Raw genomic sequence first — 12,195 nt, 5'->3', positions numbered from 1 at the left:
TATATATATACACACACACACACACACACACAAACACACACACACACATATATATATATATATATATATATATATATATATATATAGGCCATGGGGTGAGCTGGTTTTTTCGCTTGTTTCGTTCCGACAACTGCGGCACTAAAATTTCTCCACAGCTACGTGTAAACAAATAACCAAAAAGGCTACAGGAAAAAGTTCGACACAAACCCTCCTGTAGTATTTTGGTAATTTAGGGGGAAACAGTGAACTTTTTTGTCACTGAGGAGCTGAATATGTACACTTTGCCGTGTAGGATATTCATTCGCGAACGATCATGTGATGTATGTTATCCAATCCGAATCGAGAATTATCGTTTACGAGTCAAAATGGCCGCCCCCTGTGAGCCTGTCGATGCGTCTACGTCGTCTGCTCTGCCGAAACTTTTAAGATGCGTTATTATGCATGTAACATCGATGAAGTTTGAAAATTTCACGGCCATGACAAACCTAAGATAGACGAAACCTATTTTGTGTGCCAAAGACTGGATCAAATTGAGTGGGGGAGACCGTGAAATCGCAGACCAGAACGAAGTGATTCAGCTGCTCGGGGGACTGACTGCAACCTACGTAGGATAATTTACAGGTTAGTTTACGTGCGTACAGTCGTAGCAGTCGACACTGCAGTGCAGTCTCTCTCATGTTATATGCGTAATGTTAATGACCATGATGACTACAAGTACAACGTTAGCTATGTTATGAACGTTGCTTGTGTATGTTATAATGGGCGCTAATGCAGTAGCTTAGCCATTAGCGTGTCTGTTACATTTTAGATAAATTATCTTGAATTTCACCTTGGCATGGCATAGCGCCGTTATAATGTAGCCTAGATGTAATTTTACATGTTGTTCTATGTACAGCCCAGGTTAGGTTGATGTGGCTGATCGGTGATATTGTTTTGTAAAAATCTTGACACACAGGACTGGATTGAAAAAGGTCTAAACTGCATGTAAATTTATATTTTCATAATCATGGCCATGGAGTATAAATAATAAAAATCCATCCTGTTTCTCTCACCCCGAAATTGGCGAATCCCCCCTCAAAACATACATTTAGCATCTCATTAAATTAACTTATTAATATTTGATATAAATAGGTCTAAAAAACCAACAATGACAAGAACATAATTTCAACAATTAAACTCCCTAAACATATGATTATTGTACCATTATGTTGTGCCAAACTATAAAGCAGTGGGTGGTGGCGATAGTGAAAGGCCAAGGATTACTAGTATCAATGATGATAAGGCAGTTGTATTCATAATTATGATAATTGATATTGCATGTGATCAGGTGATGAAAGCTGTAGATGTAATTTAAAATCAGTAATTGGACTGCAAGTACAAGTTGAAGTAGTTGATGACAATGATCATGAGGTGTTAATGATTACCTGGCATAGTACTAGGGCCTATTGGTAATTACAAGATTCAAATATTGGCAGTCAATAGTCTACCGTACGTTTAATGATATATTGAGTGTAATGTTCAACCCCTCCCTCTAGCGTTTAGCCTTTTTTTCCCCCTAACAAAATCCAACGGCTAATCATTGCTGTTCATTTCTCCATTGTACTGAATAGGATTCCATGAAATGTGCTACAAGAGGTTTATAGATAGCAAACGCCTGAATCTCCTTAGGAAACGAAAGCTGAAGGAGGAGCCTGGTCCGTCAGCAGGAGCATCTGTTTCCTCCCCTAAGACGCTCACATCAAGATCAAGATTTTCTTCTGGAAGCTCTTCAGGTTCTGCTGTGTTGCCTGTAAAATGCATCATTTGCAACAGAGTCAACCTGCTCATTACTTGCCAAGGGAAATAGGTTAATATGATTGATATTGAAGCATGAAAACATTGTCATGTTACTATAAGTTGTCCTTGATAAAATGGAGCAATATATATACACCACTGAAACATTCACACACATACACAAAGAACTTCAGTGCAAAGTTCAGAAACAACAGAATGTACTGTATATGCACCAGTGCTTTGGTCAATGTGATTGATATTCAAGAATTGACATCTTACCAAAGTTGTGCATGATAAAATGTCTTTGTAATACAGATTGCTTCCTGTATTTTGAATGCCAATGTTTATGCAACATGTTTTGACTCCTTGCCTCAGTATGTGATTGTTCGCCCTTTAGCAAACATTTCTGCCCACTATTATGATTTGATTAGGGTTGAATTATTCTACATTGTAAGAACAAAGATGTTTTCCTAAGTGTGGTTTTTTCATAAAACTGAATGACTACAATTAAAATTTGTTTCTCCCACTCTGGGAAAAAGAATATGTAAATATTATTAATACTGAAACAGAATGTTCATGTAGAAAGGTCAGTACAATGTAGGTGTGAGTACAAAATCAGTTTGCTAAAACTAATACACACCATCCAAATGAAAATTGTGCATAAGTTTAGTCAGGTTTGCACAGATCCTCTGATATTGGAAGTTAATTGCAATGTTATCATAATTTTTAATGCCAAACCTGTTTTATTCTCTCCAAGATTTTCAGGTACACATTGCCTCCAATACAGAATCCAACAGTTTTCACTCATGAATGGGTAAACTATAATTTTGCCTTTATTTTATATATTGGCATTTTTCAAAACTTTTACACCCTTTCAAGGATATTTGGACCATGGAATGTTCCAGGAAATTTATCAAAACTAGAAAATTTGACTGATTATCATTTTGAGCTATCTTACATGAAAGGAGGTAGTGTCCCACCATGCTGTAACCTAATGATAGCAATGAAAACTTCAAGAAATTTTATGAAGATTAAATTTTCTAAAGTACTGTATAATATTTCATGAACGTGATTGCTATGTGATCTAAGTATATTAAAGCTTCTTAAGAAGAAGAAGAAGAAGAAAAGAAAAACATGTTTACTGATAAACAATATGATCTGTTTAATAGTAATGCCTCATGTGTGTAAATGAGTTTGTATGTGTGCGTGTGAGTGTATATAATATGTCAGCGTTTTTATGCACCTGTGTATGTGTAATGCACTGATCAATACATGTATTATATCATTGTGTGTGTTCATGTTTGTGATCATCTTTTTTATGATGCTGATGTGATAAATGGCCAAGGCATGTAGAATAATATTTTAATACACTTGGGTATATTGAATCTTCATAACTATGTGTGTGCGTATGTGTGTGTGCATGTGAGGGTGTGTGTGTGTGTGTGTACAATAAGATTCTCCCACATGCACGCGGACACACACACAAACAAACGCACTGATTTTTTTCTTTTTTTTTTGTTGCCTTGAATGATTAGTCATTTGATTAATAACATGTCTTTGAACAGAATATAAGGCATTTGCCTTGACCTCTGACGGTCAGTCAGTGCTCTCTCTCTTATGGTCTCGAACCACTTTGCTCTTGTCTTCCTTTGCATAGCCAGCATCAGGAAAAGCTGAAACATGAGATATAGTGCAACTATTAAACCAAAACTTCACTTTTTTTTTCTAGGTATATGGCTAAAAGAAGTGCTTTACAAATGTGTATATGTATTTCAGCTTAGAAACACCATGGGAACTATACTGCGGCTAGCAGCCCCATACGCATAACTGCGGCCAGCAGCCCCATACGCATAGCGTCATGGGGCTGTGAACTGTAGCATACAGGATCATGACGGAAGTTTTATCGCGGACAAATATCTACTTAAAATCGGAGAAAAATCTTCAATTTGAAGACTTATTAATAAATTTGAAGTATTGATAACAGAGTTCGTGCAAGGGTTGCTTCTGCAAATAGTTCCTTTCTGTTCAAATTGATGACTAAATGTGACTCGGTCGAGAGGAAACTGGGAGAACTACACTGAATTGACGGCCAGCGCATGCACACACAGACAGCTTAATATCCAGTCAATGGATTCGAAATTTGTGCGCAGTGATGTGTGCGCCTGCGCTGACCGTCAATTCAGCGTAGTTCTCCCAGTTTCCTCTCGACCGAGTCACATTTAGTCATCAATTTGAACAGAAAGGAACTATTTGCAGAAGCAAACCTTGCACGAATTCTGTTATCAATACTTCAAATTTATCAATAAGTCTTCAAATTGAAGATTTTTTCCCGATTTTAAGTTGATATTTGTCCGCGATAAAACTTCCGTCATGATCCTGTATGCTACAGTTCACAGCCCCATTACGATATGTGTATTGGGCTGCTGGTCGCAGTTTATAAAATATGGATTTTCGCAAAAACTACAGGATATTTCGAGGAGAACTTTTTACAGTATATTTAGGATGTACAAAACATCACATTTCCGCATTCAGAAAGTAGTGCCAGTGTTGCTGGAACGAAACCCATTTTCTAAGCCTCTTTTTCAGCTTCACCCCATGGCCTAATATAGATATATATATATATGCAGAGTTTATTTGCAAAAACCGATGAGTCCATTTTTGAAGATTTTGAATTACGGTCTCTGTCATAAAGTACAAAATAATACCTTTTAAATGATGTATTGGTCACTACATTTAAAGGTACATTTTTTAACATTTTCTTATTATTCTCTCTATTTTTTTTTTTACCTTTATATATATATATATGGGTCAGAATTTTGAACGATGTACAATTGAGCCAAAACAAGGCAAAATTTAAAAAGGAGGAAATTCTCCAAATTATTCATCTTACCTGAAAGAGTATAACTCAAACTTTACTATGAACCCAATTATACTAGGATTTTCCAAGAGGAACAAGTTTTTATTCACCGCTGAAGTTTACCTTGTCCAGAGCAGCGAACGTCCGTGAGGAATAGTACAGCACATACACTTGCATACCATTTAACATAGTGTGCAAAGATCTGATTCAGTTCAAAATCCTAACAAAATATCTTAAGGGACATGTGTACGTGCTTGCAGAATATTAAGCTTGTACTCTTAACCTGTACGTAATGGTAGACAACTGATGATTTAACTAATTTCGTCGTTTCTGTTGAAATATTGCTCTTCCGCTAAACACTTTCCCCACTTTACGCGCTTTTTACAGAAACTCAATATTTTGACCTCTTATTTCACTATCCCATACTTCAATCCCCACTCCCAAATAATAACATACCTTTTTAAGATGTATCTGATCTATGCAGTCTCTATAACCCAACGAACATAGCATAGTTTTCATCACGGAGGTTCGCATGTAGCTGACGGACGTTCGGAACAAACAAGATGCAGCTCTCTTGAGTTGGAAACGCATTCTACTTACAACAAACAGCAATTTCATGTCGAGAACAAACTCCTCTGCAAAATCCTGAACAGATATTACCAATTCTTTATTATATAAGCTTGTTTATCTTCTCATACTGAGGAATCAAAGGAAACAATTTTTTCCATCTCTCGTAAATGAACGTACAAACGTACGTGTAATCTCAGTGACGTAGTCCATCCTTGAGAACGAATATATATCAAAATTTCGTTATCATGAAGTAAAGATTCAGGTCCTAAATTTGTTATCTAAAGTCTACAATGCAAAATTTGCTTATAACGAACATGGTCACAGCTAAAATTATGACAAATAATTAACAGAGAAAGACAACAGGAATGTGCTGCGTTATAGAAATACGAAGTTTAGCTGGGGAGGGCAAACGAATACGTTGGGAAGAAATCCCTCTATGTTTGCTCCTTGTGTTACACACAGTTACCGAGGAGAATTTGTATTATTATATTAGTCAGAAATGATAATAGGTTCGATACTGCGAAGTTTCGTCAAAACAAGACACAATAAGTCCATATTACTTGGATGGATGTTTGTGACTTCGATATTATACAATATGGTTTGTTATAACAAACATTTTGTAGCGCGTCATTTCGGAGGCTCGTTATTCATACAGTTTGTCAATACGAAAATTGATAGAGTTCGTATAATTATGAAGCTTTTTTATTCGGTAAATGATAGGAATCTCCGAAGGTTAATCGAAAAGTTTATTAATGGGAACATGAAAAATCATGTTCGCTTATCCAAATGTGGAGAAACACGTTAACAACTAAAATCCTCCAAATTTCAAAACCTCATAATAACCGTTTTCACCTAAACGAATATCAGGCCCTTTCCACTTTTAGAAGAACGGACCTAAAATGATGATCCTTAATATTTATTTTTCGGACTAACAAACTTTCGGAATAAGAAAATCTTTAATAACAAACCTCCTTAATTAACTACAAACTTTTTTTTTTATTTTCGGAATAACAAACCTTTGGACATCGGAGTAACGAATCTTAGGAAGAGCGAACGTATCAAAGTGCAACCTTAAACCTATTCTTAATCATTACTTTATTTAACATGTGTTTTCAAAGTAAGCACAAAAGCACAAACAAATTGACGATCTCTCTGTCTCTTAAATGTAAAATGAAAAAAAAAATCTTGGAAAGAATTACAAATGAACATTGCTTTTCATTGATGAGTATAAAACAACACAATGTGATGATAAGCGGAGGATTTGTTTGTTTTCATCAGACAATAATTGTATACTGCATTATTTTTGTTCGCTTGTGACGGTATTTCGATGAATAAAAAAACATAAACAAACAAACAAAAACTTCTCCAGAGGAATTTGGTACAACGGGAGTGCACTGGCAATTCTTTTCTCTGTGTGTTGGAGCTCGATCCCTTCTCTGTTTCTCAGTCATTTTTATTCAACTGCTTCCACGTCCTTTTGAAACTTTTCCATTTTTTATTGAACACATGCCCATTACAGACTTCTTCCGTCATTATCCTGCATGTGATTACGTAGCACTTTTTGGATTTGTTTTGTTTTGTTTCTGTTTTCTGTTTGGTCGCAGCATGTCCAGGCTATTGAGGGAATGAGAGAAAAATCGTCATGAAGAGAAAAATAAGAATGAATTAAGGCATTTAATATCATGACAATTACAGCGAACGTCCGTTATGGAGGCCAAAACTGGATGTGTTCTGTTTGAGACGGCAGCTACCATACTCAAAAGATAAACACTTGGCGCACCTGTCACTAAAAAGTGGCACTGATCCTCTTTCTCCTACTATGTAATCCATTGACTTATTTTACCAACGAACATCCGTGACTAAAACTTTTTCCTGTTGTTATTACAAGTAAATTGAGTGCTGAACATTATTCACTTTGGGTATGAGCGGCTCGGTGATTTGGTAATATTTTCAACTAACATTAACTTTATGTGCAGTGATATATTTGTAATTATCAGCAATTTCCTTTCTCGGACAGAACGTCCGTGAGCGAAACTTTCAGAACCTGTAACAGTACAAATTGTCTCCAGGTCCTCATTAGAAAGAAATTTAAATGCACAGAAATTACAGATTACGCAAAATTCCATTTTCCTATAACCTTGTTTTCAGTGTCTAGCTGTTTTTGTATAATTAGAGGGAAAACAAGAGTAAAATTGTGAGTAATTTTTCAACTGTTTCTTCATCATGATCACATAACGCCTTAAAAATTCTGAAACTACTGCCCTAAACTCATTGTTTACTTTGTAAAACTTTATTTGTGGCTATTGGAGCTAAAAGTTTTAAAGAATACAGGACACTTTCGGGACAAGTTATCCCTATCGAAGGGATTGCATACGTCACGGACGTTCGCTGGAATTGTCACAGACGTTCGTTCTACTGATAGGGTCATGTTCCCGGACGGATAACTAATCGGCAGAGAGTACCTAGCCTTCCTAACTCTTTCAAAAATTTGAAAAAGTATTGTCAATGCAAATTATAAGAAATTTGACATCCTTACAACATATGTATTGCTCAGAGGGGGATCAGGAGGTGAATTTTCAGAGAAAATATGTGTGGCGCTCCGTCGGAATGAGTCAAAAGTCGCAAAAAATGAAATCGTAGTTATGCCTATATGTGAATTCTACAGACTCTAAGCTTTACACTGATATGTAATACAACTGATTTCGACATCCCTGTAGATCATAAAAACGAATATTAAGTACGCTTACGATGTCAGTCCTTTTCTAAATAACGGAGAAAATCGCTCTCAAAGTTCAGGTTAGGTTCAAGCTCACAACCTGTTTCTTTCGCAGGACGAAACAATACAACAGTCCTGCTTAGCGACGGCGTTTACGCTCCATCGCACGCACTACCGTATAAGGCGATAGCTTGGATGTGTAAGATAATTAACCAATCGCAGGACAGGTCTATCATTAACGATTCTGACCAATACGGTCGTCCGATGTAAGCTTCGGTGCGTTTGTGTCCGTGCCGCTGCCGCCGCATGAATGAGTCGGTACGCGTTGTGTGTCGGCTGCGGTGTAGTTTGCCGCAAGTTTTTAACTCACAAACAATAGGAAACAGTAGAAAGAAAAAAGGCACGCAATGCGTATTACGAAAAGCGTCTATAGCGAGAGCGTTGATCGCTTCCATTCTCCTCCCATGTTGTTGTCAATGGAAACTATAGAGGATGCGTTTAGCAAGTACCAATACCTAAATCGAACCTGAGTATGGTTGAGGGGTCTAGATATCGCGCACGAAAATTTGAAATGCTCTTATAATAGAAGTTATTCCATAATCGTACCTGAATTTCTCAATGAATATCACGAAAATGCAGAAAAATCACCTCCCAGAATCTCCTGATGATACGATGACGGAGTAGTGCGCTGTCGCCGTTTGTATGTCGGACTGTTTTTTATGCGTTCACCTTCTCGGGGTATGTAAAGATCGCGCAGCTGCCCTATGTAGTTTCATGCGTGAAAGTGTCTGCCCCTCTCTGCGGCTGTAGCGTGCTTCGGCTTTCGTAGAATATTATCAACGATCGATCGAACAAATTACGAATTCTATCGGCTACGATCATACGAACGAGACAAGCGAGACGACACGTCTAGGCTACAACATCCTTAAAAAAAAAGATTTTAAGCTAAGGTAGGTAAATTATAATGTAAAAAATGGAAATTTAGTGAAAAATTTGTTCCAAAAAATTGGAAATTTGGTGCAAAATTTGTTTGAAATCAAAATTTCTTACCTGCTTTCTTCTCATGTTTAGCGGTTGTCAGGTATTTTTATTCCATTGGCGTATCGGCAAATTTTGCGCTTAGTCCTACGCGTAATATTGCTTGCTATACGCAGTTACGCTATGCGCGATCATTACGTCCCTGCGCGAGACCTAGTACCCTTACTATACCTATTGTAGCATAGACGGGCACGCAATGCGTCTTATGAGAAGCGTCTTTTAGCGAGGGCGTTGATTGCTTCCATTCTCCTCCCATGTAGTTGTTGTCAATGGAAACTAAAGAGGATGCGTTTAGCAAGTACCAATACCTAGATAGAACCTGAGAACCCATTGTAGGCGGGGGATCGTATTCTTTGCGTGTACTAAAAACCCTCAAATTACGCACATGGTCGTAATGTTGCAGAACATCAAAGACTGCTTTCGCGTCTGTTCTGCTGCAGCTGTATACAGCCGTAACATTCTGAATTCCCGCCATATTAGGCACATATCCTTTATAGGCGTTGCGTCCACAGAATTATCGCTTATCAAGCTTGCCAATGTTGCACGTACTATACGTATCAGAAGCAAAGGTTGATGTAGGCCTGACAGCTTCACGTTGGGTTTATAATTATGACTGTATCATGAATATACTTCTTATTCTCGGTCACTTTTGTAATACCATAGCATATAAAGACTCGTTAACTTGTAGCTTAAGCTTATCTTTTTTTTTAACATCACATTTACAGTTACAATCTTTCTGCATTTGTGAAGTTGAGTATAGATAATTATAATGACATACATTCTAAATTGATAGTTAGGCCTTCCTCATTTCGTTTTGTATTCACAAACCTTACTATTAAAATAAATGATTGCTTGATTACTTTCGGGTAAAGGAAACACCGGAAAAGGAACCGCATTTAATGTGTGTGTGTTGTTTGTTGTTGTTTTTTAACCAACCTAAGCTAATAGCGAACCATACAATGTATTTCATTGTATGATTAACGAACCTTCAGAATAATCAATTGTATTACCCCCCCCCCCCAAAAAAAAAACAAAAACAACCAACCAAACAAACAAACATTTCAGTGTCATGTGTTGTCAATAGTGATAAAAGGCCCGTTTTTATTTAGTAGTATGTCTCAGTACTCCTGTGTTTATTTTTAAGGATGTGCCTCTCCTTATGATTGCGATTGATGTTCAGCTATTTCTTTCCCGCAAGCTTGAAAAGGAAGCAGCTAAAATTCAGGCAAGGAGACTAGTTTTCTTCCATGAGATACAATCATTATTGTATCAGGCACTATACAAAACGGTTGAAATCTGCTGAAAGTCGAACTTCGTTTTTTGTTTTTTTGTTTTTTTTATTCCATTTCAAGCGGGGATAGACTAGAAATTAGTTTGTCTATACTGGCAGGAGACATTAGTTTTACAGTACATACTCCGCATTTAGATAGTCGCCATATTTTCGTGGTCAGAATCAGATACACACGTGATATTATCATAAAAATGAAAATACAAAACAACTAACACGCTATAATCGTACAAATATTATGAACTTCAATGAGTTAGTGACTATACTTACCTGTAATAGTCCGCATAAAAAACAAGCACGCCAATCAAATAATTTGATAGAATTAATAGAACATACAGCGATATCATGCGTGGCAGATCAAATCAAGTTCAATTGGTGAGAAAGCTAAATGAAGTTAAAAAGTTTACTTCTTTACGTTTCTCTTTCATTTTATGAAAACAGAATTACATTGTATATCTACTGAAACGGGTTGTCTCTGTTGCGAGCGATCGCCATATAAAGCATTTTTAGTCTTCTGAGCAAATCCGAATCCCTATATACTTTAATTTTTGCTTGATAATGTAACAACCCTTATAACTTTACAAAGGACTCGCAAATTCAAAGTTTCAAAACGTATACTAAAACATTACATTGTACACGGTGTATTTCAAAAAACATTTTGAATGCGTTGTGTGTTAGCATGTTAATGGAATCAATCTGCCTTTTATTTTCCGTACGTAAAGCGCACAGAAACGTAACCAAATGTTACCAAATACAGTGGAATGCATTGTACGGGGTGGTATCATCATTAGAAGTATATCCCATTCCTTTTTCCTTTTATTTGCTTGAAGCAGTAGTCAAACCATGTGTCATTATCGCAGCGGCATCACTTAGGAATTAGAATGTATGAAGATAATCGTTACTCATTTATTTCATGCTATTATTATAGCATTTACATTTTCCAACTGTTATTGACAGTATTATGGTACTGTATGGTTACGATCACGAATGTTGGTTATGAATTCAAAAGACTGGTTCATTAATCGAACCATAAAGGTAATAGCTGTTTTGAAAGTAGTTCGGTACAAGTTCGAAACGCAAACGAAATCATCGTCATAGGGGGAACTGATAGCTCTAGAAAACTTGTTTAGGCCAGTAAAGATTGCCGTATGCAATCTTTGTAGAAAGTTTTAACTATGGCCATCTTTTGAGCATTTTGAGAAATTATATAAAGAATTATTTGTTTGGATTATGCCAAGAATTAGTTTGAACTATGAAAATAAAAAGGCGCGGTTACCTCAACAATGTCGTAGTTCGATTAGACATGATGGGTAAAGTGAATTCATGACTTGTTGATTAATCCTTGCTGATTGATGATCATTTCTGTATTAAAAACCATCAGATAAGTCTCGTAGATGATACCTCTGTAATCGTAGTCAAAATTCGTTTGAGCAATGAGACGAAAACCAACAAAACAAAATGCCATGTATCATCGCTCGAGTTTCCAACATTTGTCGTCACCCGACCAACAATAAGTGACGAATCAAATGGAACATTTAATTGTGGGAAAGCGGACTGCGTTACGATTTTTAAACGTTGCGAGCAATTCTTTTAAAAAAAAGAGAAAATGAGGCAAAGTTCAAGAAATTAGAAAAAGCACGTAAATGCAGGCGATCATGTTTAATAGTCAAAGTAAGAGATTACAATCGGCCATGCGGATGTATATGATTGCCTTATTTACATGTCTGATTTCTATAAACTATGTTATATTTAAATTTAAGTTCCCTTCCCTCCTTGATAAAAGTTATGTTGGGTTTTCGCTAAAGGCATTTATTAGGACACGCTATAAAAACGACAACAAATGACTACTATACATCAAAAGATGACCTATGCATGAACCACAATAACTCTGTACGTTCTGATATAATGCAACTGCTTGTTTGTCTGTTTGTTTGTTTGTTTGCTTGTTTGTTT

This window comes from Diadema setosum, unplaced genomic scaffold (genome assembly GCF_964275005.1).
Source record: "Diadema setosum unplaced genomic scaffold, eeDiaSeto1 scaffold_39, whole genome shotgun sequence".
NCBI classification, from domain to species: Eukaryota; Metazoa; Echinodermata; class Echinoidea; order Diadematoida; family Diadematidae; genus Diadema; species Diadema setosum.
Note: the sequence above shows the minus strand (reverse complement) of the source record.